The following is a 6889-nucleotide window of genomic DNA, read 5'->3' as shown; positions in this document are numbered from 1 at the left end:
CAATCCATTCACCTCAGCCTCCCAAAGTGCTGGGATTACAGGCTGAGCCACCAAGCCCGGGACTACAGAAAAAAAAAAAATACCTGGGCATGGTGGCACACACCTGTAGTCTCAGCTACTCAGGAGGCTGAGGCAGAAGGATCGCCTGGGCCCAGTAAATTGTAAGTTGAGCCTGCAATGAGCTGTGATTATGTCACTGAACTCCAGTCTGGACAACAGAGTGAGACTTTAAGTCAAAAAAAAAGAAAAATTCATAATAAGAAAAGGAACTGTCATAAATTAAGTAATACTTATATGTTATATTGAAGTATAATTTATAACCAGTAAGATTAACCCTTGATAAATTCATAGTTATATAACCACCACCCCGATCAAAATATAGAACATCTCCATCATCCCAAAAGGTTTCCTCATGCCATTTGTAATCACACTGTCCTGCTAGGAAACCACTGATCTGTTCTCCATATCTAGTTTTGCCTTTTCCAAAGTGTCATTAAATGAAATCATACAGTACAAGGGGGACCAAAAAAGCCCTGGAATTTATTTATAAAAAATTGTGTATTTTTTCTTACATATTTCAGCTTCAGTCGTCCTCAAAGTACTCTTCATTTGATGTAATACACCTATCAAGACATTTTTCCACTCCTCAAAACAGTTTTTGAACTTGTCGATTTTGATGCCTTTTAGAGCTTCTGCCGTTTTTTGTTTCACCTCTTCCACACTGGCAAAACATTTCCCTTGAAGGACTTTTTTCATCAATGGATACAATCAAGTGAATAGGCACAGGGGTCATGCCGTTTTGGTTCAAAAACTGCTGAATACTCAGTGCGGTGTGGGCAGGTATGCTCATAAATCACACATTATGAAATGGGCAAACGTGTTGAAAGAATTTCCAAAAAAAATTCTCTGAAGCTGAACACAGCCTCTCACAACAACACTAGCTGGTACACTGATGCCAATGGATTCCTAGCAGGGGAAGCCTATGCTATAACGGACTCACTCCCTAAAAAAGGATTCTGGTTTTCTGGGGGGGGGTTCCCCCTCATATTTAGCCTTTCAAATGTAGCTTCTTTCACTTTCATATAATACAACTGAAATTCATATGTTCTGTTGTGTATATCAGCAATTCATTTCTTTTAACTGATGAGTACCATTTTATTGTATGGATGTGCCACATGGATTGTTTATCCATTTACCTACTAAAGGACATCTCGGGTGATTCCAGTTTTAGGCAATGATGAATGACGCTGATGAAAACACATGGGAGTACAAGTTTTATGTGAACATAAATTTTCATTTATCTTGGGCAAATATGTAGGAAATGAACTGCTGATCATATGGTAAGCTTACGTTTAATTTTGTAAGAAACTGCCAAACTGTTTGCCAAGAGGGCTGTTGCATTCTGCATTCCCATCAGCCATGTATCAGCACTCACCAATACATGGCATCTGTTTCCTTGATTTCAGCCAACCTGAGGAGGATTTAATGGGATCTAATTTTTAATTTGCTTCTCCCCAATAACCAATCAAAGATGTTGAACATCCCTTCCATGTGCTTATTTCCCATCCATATATCTTTTTTGGTGAAGTATCTGTTCATATTTGTAAAATAGTTTATTTTCCTATTATTGAGTTTTGTAATATATCCATTGTTATATATTTCCCACCTATGATTGAGTTTCTGGATAAAAGTTCTTCAACAGAAAATGAATTTGCAAATATTTTCTTCCAGTCTGTGGTTCATCTTTTTTCTCTTTTTCTTTTTTTTTTTGAGTCAGAGTCTTCCTCTGTCACCTAGGCTGGCACACTCACAGCCACTACAGCCTCAACCTTGTGGGCACAGGCGACCCTTCTACCTCAGACTTCCAAGTAGCTGGAACCACAAGTGCATGCCACCACACCTGGCTAATTTTTTTGATTTATTGTGGAGATGAGGTCTCGCCAAGTTGCCCAGGCTAGTCTCAAACCCTGGGTGCAGGCAATCCTCTTGCCTCCACCTTCCAAAGTGCTGAAATTACAGGCATGAGCTATCACACCCAGCTGGTTTGTCTTTTTCATTCTTTTAACACTGTCTTTTGAAGAGCAAAATGTTTATTTTGATGAAGTCCAATAATCAGTATTTTATTTGATGAATTAGGACTTTTCTGCAATATTTTAGAAATCTTAGCCCAACCAAAGGTCACAAAGAATTTCTCCTATATTTTCTTCTTGTTTTATAGTTTTAGTCTTTACATTTAGATACATGATGCATTTTATATCTCATTTTTATGTTTGTGAAATGTGGATCAAGGTTCATTTTTTTGTATACGGATGATCTTTATCCCAATATTATTTGTTGAATAGATTATTCTTTCTCCACTAAATACCTCTGCCATTTTGTAAAAATTAATTGATCATACTTGTGTGGGCTATTTTTAAATTCTCTATTCTACTGATCCATTTGTTAATCTTTGTGCCAATACCATACTGCCTTGGCTACTGTAGCTTTACAATGTTTTGGAGTCATATAGTATAAGTCTTTCACCTTTATTATTTTTTTTAAGTTACTTAGGCTATTATATGTCCTTTGCATTTTCTTATGAGTTTTAGATTCAGCTTGTCAATTTCTACCCGAAAAACCTTGCTGGAATGTTTTCATTGAGATTGCACTGAAATTATAGATTTGGGAAAAATTGACATTTTAATTCTGTCTTGTCCCTTTGGCAAGTTTTGTGCAGGAGTTTCCTACCCTTCTACCAGCAATAAGAAACTTCTAATGGTATTGATAAAAGATTGTGGGCCCAAGACTATTGGTTCTTCTCAAGAAATGAATCCTTTTTTCCTTTTCCCTTCCCCGAGGCACAGTGGGTTTCCACCTACACTCTGGAGATGCTGCCCCTTCCTTGGTGGCTTAAGAGTTTAGTTCTGATAGGAAAAGGGTCAAAATGGGTGATCCTGTCTTTCTGGCAGTGACAGCCACTCCCCTCTACCAGGACTGTACCAGCGAGGACAATTCTCCTCTAGTCTCCTGCCCTGCCCCCAATCCTTCTCCAGAGGTCTGTGGAGAAGAAGCCTAGAAGAGGGTGTGAGCTTCCCTTATATCTGTGATTATCAATGGTTATCCTCAGTCTTTAGCAACCCACAAACAATGTTCAGCCAAATGCTTCTCATCTGCTTCTGTGGTCCTGGTTTCTCTTTCTGCGACTGTGCTCTGGCACAAGTGAGATGGTTCTTGTGTCCCATCTCTTTGGAGAAGTCTGTCTTACCTTGAACTTAAGGATACTTAGTTGCTATGCATCATAAGCTCTCTGTTGGGTTCAAGAAATGTTGTGATTTTGTAGTTTATCTGATGTTTTATTATAGTTAGGGTCAAAGTGACACTCTTTCCACTTTCCTCATCCTAGGTAGAAACAAAACTCGCAAATTCAACAACATTTCAAAGTGAATTTCTCTTTTGTTAATCAATAATAACACGAGTTTGTGGAAGATACATTTATTCAAGCAATGCTTGTTATATATTTGGACTCATAGATTTTTTATTGGTCTTGCCCTCTTCCCTCCCTATCAGAGACCCACACATAACATTTTGAAATCACTATCATAAGATTTTTTAAAAAATCAATGTTAAATACTTTTCATTTTGAAATTATTAAGATCAGTTATAATTCTGATAGCTGTTGTAATTTAACTATATTTAAATACATAGGCAAAAAATTTACTACTTCACTAAAAAAGAAAAATGATTTCACTTACACACGTGATCAGAAATACCTTCTAAATACACATAAGTTTTGAATGTCCTAATTCTCACATGTTTAAAGTCACAATCACAGTGTGTGAGGTATAAAAGGTGTTAAAGTGGCTAGGAGTTAAACTTAGGCAATAATGGCAAAAAAAAATATTTGCGATTCTGCAAGTATATTTCCCACAAAAATGTAAACTGATTTTCATAATTACAGCAATTGTGTCTACTTTTAGCACTTTGATACATATCTTCTGAGCAACATATATAATTTGTAAACAGAAAACTAAAGAATGCTGTGATTTTCAATCAACTTTGAAAACCCAATCTGTCTTTACCCATAAAACATTTCACCTAATTTCTCCCCATTGATTGCTAGTAGTATATAACATGTTTGACTAAGTATTATTTATTATGATGGCCTTAAATTTTAAGAGAAAAACTAAATTAAAAAATATCTTAAGCTGGGCTCGGAGGCTCAGCCTGAATCCTGCACCTTTGGGAGGCTGAGGTGAGTGGATTGCCTGAGCCCATGGGTTCGAGACCCACCTGGGCAGCGAGACCTCATCTCTACAATAAATCAAAAAATCAGCCAGCTGTGGTAGCGTATGCCTGTAATTCCGGCTACTTGGAAGGCTGAGGCGGAAGGATTGCCAGAGCCCAGCAGGTCGAGGCTGCGGTGGCTGGGAGCGGCCACTGCACTCCAGTCTGGGCAACAGAGTAAGACTCCAACTCAAAAAAAAAAAAAAAAAATTTAAGTGTACTATTTTAATGTATCACTTTATAGAATTTAATTGTTGCTGGGTTCATCACAAATAAATAGATTTAAAACTAGTTTCCCATTCATATTAAAGGAAGCTTATTTGCATAGCAAAAGATGTAGTGTAGGTTAACTTGCACAGTAAAAGGGAAAAAACAGAAATGACTCATTAAAATCACTTTTTTAAAAAGTTGCTTTCTCTATAAAACCGTTAGACATATTAACCAGTACATAGGAGCAGATAAGCGGTATCATGTGACCAAAAACAGACCCAGTGAGCTCAATACCAAATGAGCTCTTAGACTCCAAAGATATCATCTGTCAGAACAATCGAGTCCTCTCTTTTATATTAACATCTGAAAATAATAATGGAAGAAAAAAAAAAGGATTTTACTGATTTACCAGCAGCAGAATGCTAGAATCCATGTTCTACCATTCTTCAGTTAATTTTTAATGGATGATCATTGAGAAAGCTGCCACTGCTAGTAAACGGTTTGATTTCTTTATACACACATACTAAACCTAGTACACATTTCAAAATGAAATATATGATACTTCCCCCAAAATAGCCATAATTTGGGATTCAAGTATTCTTAGAAGCATTTATTATCTGCTAGAAAAGATATGATTTTGATTCCTTGTTGATAAGGTAAATGTCCTTATCTTCAAGGCTTCTATGTACAATAGGACTGAATTCCTTCAAGGTCACCCAAAGTCCTGAGAGCCATAGAGGATTATTTTGGCATTCCAACTCTCCTACTTTCTGGAACATTTGGTAATGTCTCAGAGTTTCGTCAGTGAAAAAAAAAATTAAACCCACAAAATATATGGGAAAAAAGTCATAACTGACTATATTTGCCAAGACAATTATATTCATTCAAGAAATATTCAATATGGAGATATGCATCAAATATAGAATGAAAGACCGGGCTTCTATCCAAAATGCTCTATTTATAGCCCACTGGTTATTTATTTATCTTAATCAAGACTGGCATAGGTCTGCTCCCCTAACTTTTGTATTAGATGTAAAACTAAATGTGAAAAATTTCAAATGTATTAAATCCAACTGTTGTAAACCCTTCCCTTAATAAAACATTGTCAGTGAGGCTTGGTGGCTTAGTCTGTAATTCCGTGCTTTGGGAGGCTGAGGTGAGTGGATTGCCTGAGCCTGCGGGTTCATAACCTGCCTGGGCAACTTGGTGAGACCTCATCTCTACAATAAATCAAAAAATTAGCCGGGCGTGGTAGCACACACCTGTAGTTCTAGTTACTTGGAAGGCTGAGGCGGAAGGATTGCCGGAGCCCAGCAGGTTGAGGCTGTGGTGGCGGGGAGCGTGCCACTGCACTCCAGTCTGGGCAACAGAGTGAGACTCCAACTCAAAAAAAAATAAAAAATAAAAAATATATAAAAAATAAAACTTTTGCCTATTAGCTAACATCTTGATTTATTTCACTCTTCGTATAATTTTTATTGATTTATTGGATATCAATTGGACATTATTTAATGACATTGCTGTAAGTCAACAAAAATGTAACTATTGCCATCCTGTGGTCAGACACTCATATACTGACTTTCAGTTCACATACAAATGGTTCGATTTATGATTTTTTTCACTTTATAATGGTATAAAAGCTGTATGGATTCAGTAGAATCCTCAAGTTACCATGGGGCTATGTCTAGGCAAACCCATTGTATCTTGAAAATATCTTAAGTGGAAAGTGCACCTTGGACTTAAAATATGTTCAAGTTAGGGATGGGTTTATCAACACATAACCCCATCATAAGTTCAGGCACATCTTATATGCAAAACTGAAAACAATTGCTTTCTTAAGGAGAGATATTTAGTCTTAAAACTTAAAGATATTTTCCTATCAGCTGAGAAAAATGATTGTTTTACTAGATACAACATCAATAAGGAAGAAAAATTCACTTACCATGTTAAGAAATGATTATATTTTTAAAAACTAAACTAAATGAACTATCACCAACCATGAATGGTAACAGTGCTCAGCAGGACATCAAGTCAGTCCTGATATTATCTTAGGAACATGTATTGTTCATATCTATGTACTATCGTGATAAATTTTTTGAATCACCATGAGAAGAGTTTTATAAGGCAATTTTCCATAGAAGTCTAAAGTACTAATGTACTATGTTTATGTACTATGTTTAGGCTAAAAAATAAAAAATTTTAAAAAAGATCAGAATGGCCAAGTTCTGAAAAGTTGAAACAAGAGAAGAACAGAAAACAAATGGAAGAGTTAAAACCTAAGCTGTATATGGCAAAAACTTAATAGCTTGAGAACTTCCTCACTTAGGCCCTTAGCGAAAAAAAAATTCTACTGCTCAAAATATTCCTAATACTTCTTCCTGAACTGTGGAAAGAAAGTTTTTAAACAGATGAGATC

At 36.3% G+C, this 6889-nt stretch overlaps 1 protein-coding gene across 1 annotated transcript in view; it reads right to left on the bottom strand.

Annotated features, from left to right (window-relative positions):
• KIAA0586 (KIAA0586 ortholog) overlaps positions 1-6889 on the bottom strand; it is a 110441-nt gene that overhangs the window by 24165 nt on the left and 79387 nt on the right. The gene's annotated exons all lie outside the window — the stretch shown is intronic.

This window comes from Carlito syrichta, unplaced genomic scaffold, assembly GCF_000164805.1.
Source record: "Carlito syrichta isolate Samal-C Ts95f unplaced genomic scaffold, Tarsius_syrichta-2.0.1 Scaffold302449, whole genome shotgun sequence".
NCBI classification, from domain to species: Eukaryota; Metazoa; Chordata; class Mammalia; order Primates; family Tarsiidae; genus Carlito; species Carlito syrichta.
Note: the sequence above shows the minus strand (reverse complement) of the source record. Positions and strands in the feature narration are given on the sequence as shown.